Consider the following 13,275-nt stretch of genomic DNA (forward strand, 5'->3'; position numbering starts at 1 on the left):
CTTTCAAGTTGCAAGAGGAAACGGAGGAACTCTGAGCAACCCCTTGGAAACTGGCATCAGCACCAACGCACCTGGGCTGCCCACAGAGAGGGCTGAACTGCACTGTGTGCAACCAGACCCCATAACCCCAGCCTGCTCTCAGTGGGGCACATCACTCAATCTGAGGCTAATAAAGACACACCCTTAATCCAACCTCTCCCAAGGGCCTCAAACAAGCAATTACAGCCACAACTAACATCTGCACCGCCGAAACACTTGTAAGACAAAAGGAGGATGTTGTTCTAGACATTAACCGCTGACATCTGAGACACTTGAAGGGTTTTATCCGCGCCTCCTTCGAAAATAGAAACGCCAAGAAAAGAGCACAACCACGACTCTGGCTACTGACAGAGGCAGCTGAGATGTGTTTCTGGAGCAACACAGAGCCCTGCTGCTCTGCCATTCCACCTTCTGAGCAGCACGCTCCATGTCTGCCCAGTGCTGCTTGCTGGGCACCAGTGGCACCAGGAGGCACACAGGGCTCTGCAGAGAAGCGTGGGCAATGCTGCTCTGCACACGAAGCCTCTTAGAAACGATGCCTATAAATTCATTGAGAGCAAACCTCAGGTGCCAGCACCAAGGAACAAGTCGGTAAATCGTCCGTCTGGATGTCGGTGAATTGACGTGTCCTCTGACATATGGCAATGGCAGGGTGGAATCCAATCTGTTTTCCTCCCATCATAAAGGAGGAAACGGGAACCTATTTGAGCTCTATTTACACACGGCGAACCCATCAGGTCCCTGGGGAAGTTTAACAACTCACGCTTGCACTGCATCATACAAAAAGCTCGTTTAAGGAATGAAGAAATGGTGCGTACTTATGAAAAATACCATTTCTGTGATCACAGCACTTCTCTTTTCCCTGAGAACCTCTCAGAACTGCACTGCATAAAGCTGAAAGCAAAGTTTATTCAACAATGAACTGTGCCACCACTGCAATCCCTTTATCAGCGAGTGACTCAACTTCCCCGCAGACAGCAGCAGCAGGCACAGGGGAAGCACAAACAGAAGATGCCTGTGCTGCACGCACATCACACCACAAAAATTCCACGCCAGATCTTATTAGCTGCCTGGCCATCCAATGCTGTATTGTCTACCTGGGGGATTAAAGCAGCCTGGAAGGATTAGAAGCAGCGCGCTGGGGCTGCACGGGTGGCAGCAGCTCAGCACAAAGGGAACCGTCGGGAAAGCCTCGGTTCTATCGACGGGAGGAAAACAGCTCCCAGCTTGGCTGCAAGAGAAGTCAAATGAACTTTAATCAAACATGCAGAGCGTGCGCTGCCGAACCCCGGCGCACATCAATTCAGGGAACAAAAGCTGTTGCAGAAATCAATAGCCTACTGAAACATTAACACAGGCGGGCATTGATCAAAAGGCCCGCTTACAAAAGGCAGCCTTGCAAATTAGCCCATGTTTTTGCTTGCAAGCAAACAGAGAAGCACAAACATGAATGGCCTGCAACAATCATTTTGTTGTGGTGCTCTCAGCTCACCTCACCATGAGGCCCTGCAGCCGTCCATCGCCCTGCAGCTCAGCTTGCACCCATCCCACAAACTGCCAGCAGCTCACCCCCTTCCTATCTCCTGCCAAGGCCACGCCAATGCCTTCCTGCTTCAGGGACACACAGAAAAAGCCACACTTCATATCCTTCTCCCTGAGTTCCAGGCTTTGAGTTTAAAGGGAAAGGAATGCTGCGGACCCACTGGCCAGGAGCTTCCCAACAGCCTCCATCCTCCCCAGCACCACGCTGCCATCTCTCAGCAATAAACCCCTCAGCCTTTCTCTTGCAACTCCCACAGCCTCAGCTCCTGCAGCTCAGCCCACTTGTCCCAGCCACATTGCACAACCCCAGGGCAGCCCTTATTGCTTCCTCCCCGCCTTGAACAAACTGCCAGCAGTGCAGCATGCCCTGCTCTCTCATTTATCACTGCTTTGCAAACGCACAGCACACAGTACAAGCTGTGCCCCATGTTTGTGTTTAGTCTTGCCTTGGGTACACAAAGGCTCAGCCCTGCTGCAGCACCGCTCCCCGTCGCACAAATGCACCAACTTACCTTCAAGTATCTGTTGTGCTTTAACAGAGTGAGCAAACATCCTAATTGCTCTTTAATTTCCCCAGAGCCTACCTCTGTCAGGAGAAAAAATATCAGGGGGGCAGCGAGGCTGTAATTAAACAGCAAAGGTAAACAGCAACTCCCCCAAACAGCCCTACCACCAGCCGCAGCGGAGCAGAGGGCAACAGACTGTCCAGCTGTGGTCTGAATGAATTCACATCGGGGTGTCACTGTGCCACTTCAGCTAATGCTGCACCTCTCCTGGACTGAACAGCCCCAGCATCACCACCAGCATCACCACCAGCATCACCACCAGCATCACCACCAGCCCCAGTGCTGCCCACCCGGGCACATGAGCTGCACAACCATAGTGCTCAGCTTGGTCTGCGTGGCTCTGTCAGCTGTGACAAATAGGTTTGCATATGTTCTAATTAAGCAGTGAGTCTCTGCAGCCTGTTCAGGAACACTGATTAATGCTTGCATCGGAATACTGCATAACCTAAAACATTACTAGAATGTTAAGAGAGGCTTTTAAAACCAAGCAATACCTTACTAATGCTACAAAAACCAAATTAAAAATGACACAGTGCTTTCTAAGGAATACCATGCAGGCCTCAGCGTACTTTGAGGGGCTCAGTTATTTATCCAGCAGTTCCTCCAACCACCCATTATCTCCTGAACTGCTGCTCTCCTGCTCCCAACTCTCCCTGCCCTCATCGTGTCTCCCTGTCCTGCAAACAGCAAGGTAAGCTTCCTGGTTTCATTTTGTACCTCCTGGCAAAACCATCTGGCTGAGTGGGAAGCAAAAGAGGTCGGTATGTGAGACACCCAGGCTAAGCCACTGGGATTTCATGCCAAATTGTCAATGCACCCCCAATACAGGAGCACTCACAGAGCTCCCTGGGAACCCAGCTGAGGCTCCATCTGTAGTTTTTGGGTTTCATTTTGGTATGGAAAAACCTGCCACCCATCCAATACAGCTTTGTGCTTTCTCAGTGCTTTTGCCAGCTGAGTAATTCTGCCCTGCTCAGCCCTCGCAGACACAGCAAGAGCTTCCACCTCCCCCAAATTACACCTTTACAGAAGCAAAGTGCAACCACAGTGACCCCCCTCAAGCCACAGAACAGCCCACTGGTGACAGCCAGGCTCTAAAACTCCTCCAGCCATCACCACTAGGTTTATGGAGCTGGGCTCATCCCCACCAAGGGCTGTGTTCCCCAGCAGCTCCTCTTCTGCCCTCAATAGGAGCTGCTTTTCTCTTGGGTCAGTACCCCTGTTTCATTCCTATCACTTGGCTGTAGGGTTTTAGCAAACCACAGAGGAATCCAAATGTTATTGTGCACAGCCCCAAAGAATGTCTGTGTCAGGGCTCAGTGCCACACTTAACTGATGACTTCCACGCAGCCTATTTGCTAACTTTCTCCACTGTTTGCAATTAAGGTTGCAATATCCCAGCAGGAAATAAGATAACGAGCAAGTCTCAGAAGGGACTCTTTGCTAACTTTTCTGGGTGAGCAGCTCTCGTTCCTTGTTTCTAGGGCTGGAAGCACCAGTTTGAGCAGCTCTGCGCAACCAGCACAGAGCAAGGCGCTGCTTTGTTCTGAGCCTCCGCCGCAGCTGGAAGCTGTTGACCCTCTCTCTCCAGCTGTATGTCATGCCAGAAGGAAAAGCAAGCTTTGTAATTACGGCTTCTTCCTCCAGAGACTCCTCTTTGTTAATCAGAGGCCCCGAGATCCCCAGGGGACTCGCAGGCTGCTGGCTGCATCCATGACTAATTATGAGATCCTCTCTAGATAGCGTCACAGCAGTTCCCCAGCACTGCCACCAGGTACGCCAGGCAGGGCTCTCTCTGGAGCTGGATCAATTAAGAGGTTATCAAAACAGCCCACGAGTTAAGCACCTGCTCGCCTTACCCGCATCTGTTAAGGACTGGTTTTCTACTCACTGCCCCTTCGCAGCTTCTCTTACCCAAATTTCTGGGAACTCTCACCCGCCCCATCCCAGCAATGCACGATCCAAGGCGAAGGTGTTGGCTGCGGCTCACGTGGGTGCACACATGAGAGAGCAGGCGTGCATCGGCAAGCCATAAAGCTGTTAAAGCGACCGCACTCCATCCCGTAAACAGCCTTCTATTTATCTGTCCTTCATTACATGCACAATCTTATTATCTCTGCACGTCCTCAAAGCGACAGCCGTCAGGGTCACCCCATAAAATATACATCGGCAGCGTTACATTTAATGACTGGAGCGGGAAGAGAAATGAAGGGTGGGAGGGGTGGAGGACTGCGGCTGCTTTAAAGGGATCATCAGTTAGATCTGTGCATTTCCTGAGGTGATAATTGAATGACAGTGGCTGGAGGGGAATCCATTTTTGAGCTTAAGAAAAGACTGTTAAGAAAAAAATGTTTTTGTACTGCGGCACATAATGGCTGCCGGAAAATGAGAACGGTTCCCTCGACCACAGCAGCTCCTCTGCTTTATGGCTTTTATGGGGCTGAACGTCGCTGAGCTCGCTCAGCAGCTCACACCGACCCCAAACACAAGCAGACTTTGGTAATCCTAGCTCAGAGCAGACGACGTCGCGTCGTGGCTCGCGTGTCAACTTCAATTAATTTAAATGAAAGATCAATTTGCAAATGGGCACACGGGCACAAAGTGACATCTCGAGTGAAGGGACAGCAGCGCCCCACACTCTCTTGTATTAAAAAATTAATTGTCATACTGTAATGTTCAGCAAGGAGATTAATGCCCCTGCGTCTCAGTGAGGTGTTCATGCTCTCGCTTGTGTCTTCATTACTGCATGATGGCAATTGGACAAACAGAACCTTATCAAAACACGTCCTCAGATATGATTTCATCGCACTTGTTCCATCGCTGACTGCCTCACAGGAAGCACTGCAGACCTGTAATAAGGTACACGGCTCCCAGCTGAGGGTCTGCAGCACAAGGAGTGTGGCAGCTCGTTGCCATCCCCCCACCTGAGCAGCACATGGATGGTCTGGAAAGCACCTCCCCACCACCGGCGTTCCCTCTTAGCTCCTCTGCAGGCAGATATGTGGGCCCAGTGGCTCTGCAGGTCCCCATCTGTCCCAGCAATGATCCCAGCATGCCGCCCAGTCCCGGCCCCAGCACTTCCCTGAGCAAGGCAACAGAAGGAACCGAAGCAAAAAGATGAAAACTCTGTCAGTTCCATCCGATTTTCCCCTTTTAACAGGACAAGAAGAGATGAAAGGTAAATAAGGAATTAGTCATTTGTGTACTGAATGTCAAATACTGTAATTGCTTTCATTTCAATACAGCAATGAGAACCAAGGCCTGCTGCTGGGAGCCGCCAGCTCTGCCGCAGCCCCTGGTGTGCTGCACACTGCTGTGCTCCCATCTCTACGGAGCAGATGTTTCAGGTTTCCCAGACACATCTGTGATGAATCACACAAGGCTTGGCTTGTCAAACGTGAGCATTATCTGCACTGACATGCAGCTTCCGCCCTTTGCAGCTCACCGCCCATAGGGGAGCTGCCGAGTTTCGACATTTATTGAAGCCGTATTTAAACAGACAGTGCTTGGAAAATACCAAAAAATGACACAAGAGGCAACAAACTACACGAAATAACCCTCTTTGCTAATGAGGAAAGCGAAAATGAAATCGTGCAAACAGAGCAGAACCCGCAATCTCTTTTTTACTGCAGCTGAAACCACTGCAACAAGTTGCTTTGTGATGAAAACTGCCCGAGCCCTGACTGCACGCTGGAGACAGCTCAACCTGACCTCTAACCAAAGCCTTTGGGGCAGCCAAGCAGCACTTGAACAAGTCAATAACCCCCATTTTGCACCTGGAAGCACTGAAGGAGCTGGTGCAGCCACCTCAGTGCAGGCATTGCACTGGGACAGAGGGGCTCCTGCTCTCCTGCTCAGTCTGCTATGCACAAAGGAACAAACTTCCCACAAACAAAAGCTCTCTGACAGCCACCCCCGTCATTAAGCCTTGATTTTAAACAGACTCCGTCCGCTCGGATCCGATCCCTGCACAGCTGTTTTCCTTTTACTGCTCTCCAAGAACATTCCTCCAAAGCAGGAGATTTTCTAGATGAAGTGCAGAGGGCGCGGGGTGCTCCCAGCTCTTCCTGTTTATGGGAGCGATAGTGGAAATACGGCTCTCGAGGCAGGACATCAAACATAAAAAGGTGCCACATGAGCAGCTTATCCCTCGGTTACTGCTGCTCCTTCTGTCTCAAATTCTTTCTGTCATGAAAAGAAGTCTGTAGCAAGCAAAACCCAACTAAAAGGCAACGGTAAGAGTTACAAAGCTTTATGAGAAAGACCAATTCACCGCAGCTTACTGTAATGCCTACACACGAGTTCAGAAGTGAAAGGCATTGCTAATTCTCAGCAGCACAGAACTCAGAGGCAGGAGCAGAAACCCAAGATTCCCACCAGTGGGAAAGCTCACCTTCTGATGGCTCTTTCTCCCAGTTTGGGCAGATTTCTGAGCCAGTGATGACTGTGGTGCTAAAAAAGGCACCTCCGTGTATCTAGAGATGGAAAAGCTGCTAACATAGGGGGCAGTGCTGGCCGAGCAAATGGCTACAGACCTTATGGGCTTTGACATGGACTGTGATCACCTCCTGAAGGGGTTTGGGAGACGGCTGCTGCCTCTCTCTGCACCTCACCCCATCCAGCACAAGCAGACCCTGCTGTGGGTGCCCAACAGCTCCCATCACCCTGTGTCCTGTCTTGGCCTTCTGGCACTGCCCATCCCTCATTACCAGCTCATGAACAAGCAGCTGTATCAATTAAGGGCTCCAGATCTCTTTGCTGTTACGTTCAGGCTGAGCCAACGTGCCTTGGAAGCCCAGGTATTCCATGCTTACTGAACACTGCAGTCCTTATCCCTGCTCACACAGCGTTCTGATGCTTCCCAGGAGGCAGTGAGTGATCAGTTTAATTAGTGGCTTGTATTCACGTGGCAATCAAGGTGTCAGAAAGCGAAGGAGAAGCACTTACAATTGAGAACTTCAAAAGAACAACAACAACCAAGAGGTTACAACAACACTTGCTGGCCTCCTTCATAAACACGGAGCCTACTGGAATATGTTTCATCTTATGCATGTCCCAAAAGGATATTCTCCCTTTAAATGATAAGCTGTAGCCACAACATTTCTAAAATTGTTGAGAGATGAATATTTCCAAGTTTGCCAGAGGGCAAGCTGCACTATTTGCAATAAAAGCCAAACAGCTGCTCACAGCAGCACCCTGAGCTTCCAACAAGACAAAATGCTGACATTCTGTCTTTCATCCCTATTAGCCACCGAGCTTCCCCACTGCACTTTTTGCCTCACTTTCGCTTCTCAGGAGCCATCTGCCCTCCTCTGCAGCCTTCTACCAGACCTGTGGGCTCATACAGCAATGCCACCATGACTCCTCAAAGACACAGCAACCACGGGAGAGCTCTGTGCCACAAACACCTCGTGCTGGGTGTTCAGCACGTGCCAGCCTGAGATGGGGGCTGCCAGACACCCACATGGGGGGAACACACGTTCTGCTTCCAGCTGTGGAAGATTTCCCTTTGTGAAGCAACATTTATTAAGGCAGCGCTTGGGCTCAGGGCCAAACACACCAGGAGAACACATGTATTGCACAAGCGAATGTTTCCTTCAGCAATGGGTTTCTGTGCGTGCTGCACATCCAGCTTGCAGGACGAAGGCTGGCTCAGAAAGGCTGTGCTGGCATCACGCTGCAAACCATTGTGGGTGACATGGAAGAGCAGCAGCCTAGGGATCAGCAAGGCAGTGCAGCACACACACAGAGCAGGACAGAGGTGACTCCAGGCAGGCCAGCCCAGCAGGCATAAAGAAAGACTGTTCTAAAACAGTATTAGAAGGAGATCCTTGGTAGCTGACATCTTTCTAGTCTCTCTGAACGTGGAATCTCTGTTTTCCATATGAAATATTCAATAACCTAAGAATGCTCTCAGCTTTACGTGCAGTTCTCCATTAATTAGGAGCAAATCACAGCAGTGACAGCCATCTCAGCCCCTAAATGCATCTGCTGCTTCAAACAATTCATCACCTCAAGTTATTCAACAGCAACACTATTACCCTGCGACAGCTTTTCTGTTCAGCTTAACTCTTCCCTACCTGCTTGTCCAGCTTTTGGGCTGGCAGCACCCAGTTCTGCCAACCACAACCCCCAACCTCTGCCAAATGCAACCCCTAATCCTGCCAGCTTAGGAAAGTACAAAGAAACAGAAAACCAAGGACTGGAGACACAAGCTCCATGCAAATGGTATGAACAACAAAAACAAGAGGGGAAATACAGAAAACGGTGCATTAGACAAATGGAATCACTTTCTGGTGTTTTTCTGCGGCAGTCTCGCAGCAGCATTATTAGCATCTCTCTCAAACATTCCATGAATCTTTCATGCACAAACAGGCAGCAGAGGCCCAAGGAACACCTGGCATTTCACTCAGGCGCGTAAGAATTTTTGCATTGGATATTTTACACCACATAAAAGCATCAGCAACTGCTCCGGGTCCGAGCACACCAAGCAACGGGCAGCAGCTGAGTGCCACAGCTCAGCTCTGCAGCAGGATGGATTCCAGGAGCCCAATGCCCATCGCTTTCTCCTTCGGTGTGCAAGGCACACAAACACCACGAGAGGAAAAGAATGAGCAGCTCTCCTGGACATGAGCAAGCTGTGACCGTGCTGCTTTGGGTTCTCTACCTGCGTTCCCCCATTGGGCTCTGCAGGGTGATGGAGGAGAAAACACAGCAGTGCTCTGGGCCTGGAGAGATGGGCAGCTGTCACCCAGTGCTAAGCAAGAGAAGCAGGAAAAAAATGAGATTCCCAAGTTCCTAAATAGCTCAGCCATCTTGTAGGGAGAATTATAAACTCTGAAGTGATGTTTGCATTAAAGCTTCAGCCACTGGCAGGGCAGCTTTCTGACTGATGCAAGTGACAGAACAACGCTGCTGTTTGGTGTAACACAGCGTTTCTGCCATTCTCCTCCAGCATTTCTGCTGCACAGTCTCCAGGTGGTGTGGAAGCATGTGCTATGAGGTTGGATAAATACACCATTTTGAGCCTCACACAAAGGAAAAGAAAAAAGCAACATCAAGCCATGAAAAATTGAAGCAAACAAACAAGAAAAGCCAGCGACTTCTCAAGCACTCTTTTCATGCAGGGTGGGGATGGGCTGGCAGGTCTCACTTGTTAAGTGCAGAATGACTTCTCAGGAAGAGAGCAGCACATCTTTACAGCCAGCACTCCTCCCGTGGTCAGCATTGCTGTTGAACACATTAACACCACGCTCTGCACTCGGAGGAAGTCTCTGCCTGTGTCCATGCACCCCAATCTCTGTTCACCTCCTACGAGCCAAACTTTCACAGCAGAGCTCAGCTCACCAGGCAATACTCCTGAAAGACATTTTTATCTTCAAAAGCAACAGCATCAGAACCAAGGTAGGTTTGCCTATGAGAGAAATGTGGCACAGGACCCACAGCACGTGCCAGAGAGAGAACCATGGAACCCGGAGCTAACTGGCCCCACATCTGAATATTAAAAGCAATCCTTTGCAATATAAAGGAGTCGGGCAGCCCATAGGGCATCAGTGTGTGATCTCCAAAGGCTGACACTAACCTTACCCTTGGAAACTAATTTTTGGGAGCACCGCTGCTCACACGGCTGGGAGATCCTTCGTGCCTGCCTGAATGCAAGCCTGCAGTGTTAGCAGACACAGGCAATGGATTTGGAATGATGGGGTTTTGTGTGCATGTTTTGTGGGGGACTTTCATTTATTTGCTTACAATGTGAAACAACAGTGTGACTTCCCCACGTTCCCATCAATCCCTCCCAGCCTCCATCGCCCAAGGCGAGGAGGAACCAGGGAACAGTGGGGCACACGCAGTGCAATGGCCAGGTTTGTGAGCAGGCACATTCTGCTGCACATCAGTTTAACTTTCTGTAGCAAAATGACGTTTTTTCTGAACAAGTGTGCGAGCCAACCTTCCCACGTGGAAAAGCTGAAAGTGAGACCACAGCGCTTAAAAGCAAAATTAACTGCAATTTGAATGCTGCAAGGAGATACCTATGCATATGATTGCTTTCCATTGAAGAAGGAACAATCAGAAAGAACAGTTATTTACTGCATGGATATAAAGACTTCTAAGGACGTTTGAATTACTGAACAGATTACAGGTGGGGAAAGGTGAAAGCGCTACGAGGCACAGCATGGGTCACTTGTTTTGATCCATTACCTGCAGCACTCTGCAAACGACAAACCCAATGCCCAACAGGAAAGCCCAGCAAAGCCTCAGTTAACACAGATTCATTCCCTTACAGTCCCTCCTAGCAGATGATTACCCTGGATGCAGTAACACCCACAAGGAGAGCTCGACGAGGCATCAACTCCCACAGGACACTTTAAATTCAAAGTCCCCAAAGCATCCAAAGCTGTAACACATACAATTCCAAACTCAAACAGAGTTCTTATACTGATGGTGAGTATTCACTTTGGGTTTTGATTTGTTTCTAAAAAGCACTGCAGGCCTTCTTCCTTTGCATTTCCCTCCTCAGAAGAAAGCTGCTGCTAACCCACCAGCTCTGCCCGCTCCCTGCAGAAAGCACTTGGGACACTGCAAGCAATAAGACACGTTTTCCATTACTCATGTTCCCCTAACTCATCCACACTACCAGCAAAGCAGTTTCAAAGCTGCATCCACTCTCACTGTCACACACACACAACACAGCCTTTCTTGGTTCACCATCCAGCTTCCTCTGCAGTTTGCTTACTCATCAGGACCAAACCAGGCACCCAGAGGAGCCCCAGCAGGTGCACAACCTGCAGCTTGCCAGCACCGCTGCTCGCCCTGCATCCTGCCCATGCAGACCTTCAGAAGTGCTTCCAAGCAAACCGAGTATGAGCATCCTTACAAAAGGGCTCTTTAACCCACTGAAGGATGTAACTGAAGGCTGCACACTGGTTCTGTTCAGCAGACACAGGTGCCCACAGCCCGGGTTCTCAGCGCTGCAGCAGGCGCCCGTCCCTGCTGATGGATCCTGGAGCTGCCAGGAAGCCAGCAGCCTCCAAGCAGGCAACGTCAACATGAATTACAGTGACAAGGGGAAATAATGCAGAGGCAAGCAAGCTCTGGCAGCATCTAACTTACTTTCCTACCGCCCTCCAAGAACTCTTCTAATGGAACAAAATGGAAAGCACAGCCACCAACAGCCATCCACAAGCAGGGAGAGCTCCTCTGCACTGTTCAATCTGCAAAGATTTCAACTGCAGACGTTATCCCCATTAAAGGAACTACTTCCTAAGAGCCTTCCTTTGGCCAAGGGATTGTAAACACCCCAGGAAAGCTGCAAATGCTGGAGGCTGCTGAGCAGAGCGTTTGGAAGCAAGCTACACAATGGACTCTTTCAGCACTGGAGAAAAGATGATGCATTCCTGGAGACAGAACAAAGCAAAAACGCCCCAAAATCAGTAGCCCAGAGAACTTATTCCTCAGATAAAAAGTCCCAGCCACTCTCATTTTCTTCTTCCATTCCAACATGACCTTTAGGAAGGATGGGCGCACAGAGCAGCATGCCAGGATGGCTGTTTATCTGCAGCCTGCAGGGCTCCTTCCCCATTCTCGGCACAAGATGGCAACTACAGAAATCATACACAATGTGAAGCCTGAGCCTAAGAATTGCCCATATCTTTTGTATGGAAGTTCATTTGAAAAGGTTAAAGCTATGCTTCAGTAACTCGAAAGAACAAAAAGTTAAGGCTGGTTTGGCAAAGGCAGACATATATAAAACTAAGCACTCAGTGGCAGCTCATGTGAATTTATTACGTATCATTTAAGTGCTCAAGCCATGAAAACTTGTACAGCACAATTCCTAAATGTCAGCAGGGTGGGTTTTTTTTTTTGAAGAGCGATGACTCAAGATTGTGTAAACACGGGATAAGAACTATGGGAGCAAATGGAGGAGGAGGGAAAACGCTAGGGCAATTTTCACTTAAATGCTTAACAACCCCATTCATTTGTCTTTGGCAGCACTGTTAATATGCTCTAAGGAGAAACATTCTGAAGATACGGAGAGGCAAGTGGGGTCACTCCTATTGACCAGCACCAGCAGCTTACAGTCTCCTTCTGCCTCTTTACAGCAGACACAAGCCTATTAAACACAACTTGCCAACAGCAAATCCTGCCATGGTCCCATGGTTTCCTTCCAACGCTTTGATCCCAAATACATCTCGGACAGCTACACGTTAAAACTCTCTGCTCAAATCTGACCAAGACTCCTCCCTCCTTTTCGTTCCGTATCTGAAAGCCATTTGCAGCATTTCTGAAAGGCTACAAGTGCAAGACAGATAGACATTCTTCTGAAACAAAAACATTGCTCACCTTACAAGGATATAAATAATGGAGCGATAGGAAGGAGACCTATGTGCCCACACTGAGCAGACAAATTCTTTTTAGAAGCTCTCACGCTCACAACAAAAGAATGTTCTAAAGCCAGGCAACAAAAATCCATCACATCAAATGGCACAGAATAAGAACATGAGCTGGAATTGTTAAATCAATACAACTTTAACACAGCACCGAAGGTGGAAAGCCTTTGTCCATGCCACTTCATCCTAACAAGGCGAAAGTCTAGATATGCAACCCACTGAGTTATTCTACATGCCAGATCTAATGCAACAGAGGGAATGGGGATGAATGCATGTTTCCACATCCTCTTTAAACAAGCAGAATATGCAAAGTTTATGGCACATTTTTAATCACTTCTGCATCTGCAAGTTTATTAAATCCCCCAGAACAAAACTGAGGTCGAGATCAAAAAACCACTTATCTCTGCAAATTACCTTCTTCCATTATCTAAGCCATTATACGTTGCAAATATATTGCTCCAACGCAATGAAAGGAAACCTAAGCAGAAAGCACAGTCCTTGTTGACATCCAGGTTGCAGAGCACACTGAAACACGAGTGCATGTGAAGAATGCTGGGCAGGCCAGAAGGCTTACTGCACCAGGCAGCCAATGCTCAACTTATGGGGCCATGGTGCTCATATGGTGTGCCCTCTCCTTCACAGGCAACATGGAAAGCGTATCTGGGGCTTTGAAAAACAATACCCAAGTACTGACAGTGGCAGAATCTCTCTTTTCCCCATCTTGGGCTGCTAAGTTGAAA

The 13,275-nt window shown here is 49.0% G+C and overlaps 1 protein-coding gene across 4 annotated transcripts in view; it reads right to left on the reverse strand.

Annotated features, from left to right (window-relative positions):
- RERE (arginine-glutamic acid dipeptide repeats) overlaps nt 1-13,275 on the reverse strand; it is a 168,178-nt gene that overhangs the window by 15,718 nt on the left and 139,185 nt on the right. The window lies entirely within an intron of this gene.

This window comes from Tympanuchus pallidicinctus, unplaced genomic scaffold (genome assembly GCF_026119805.1).
Source record: "Tympanuchus pallidicinctus isolate F22 unplaced genomic scaffold, pur_lepc_1.0 scaffold29, whole genome shotgun sequence".
NCBI classification, from domain to species: domain Eukaryota; kingdom Metazoa; phylum Chordata; class Aves; order Galliformes; family Phasianidae; genus Tympanuchus; species Tympanuchus pallidicinctus.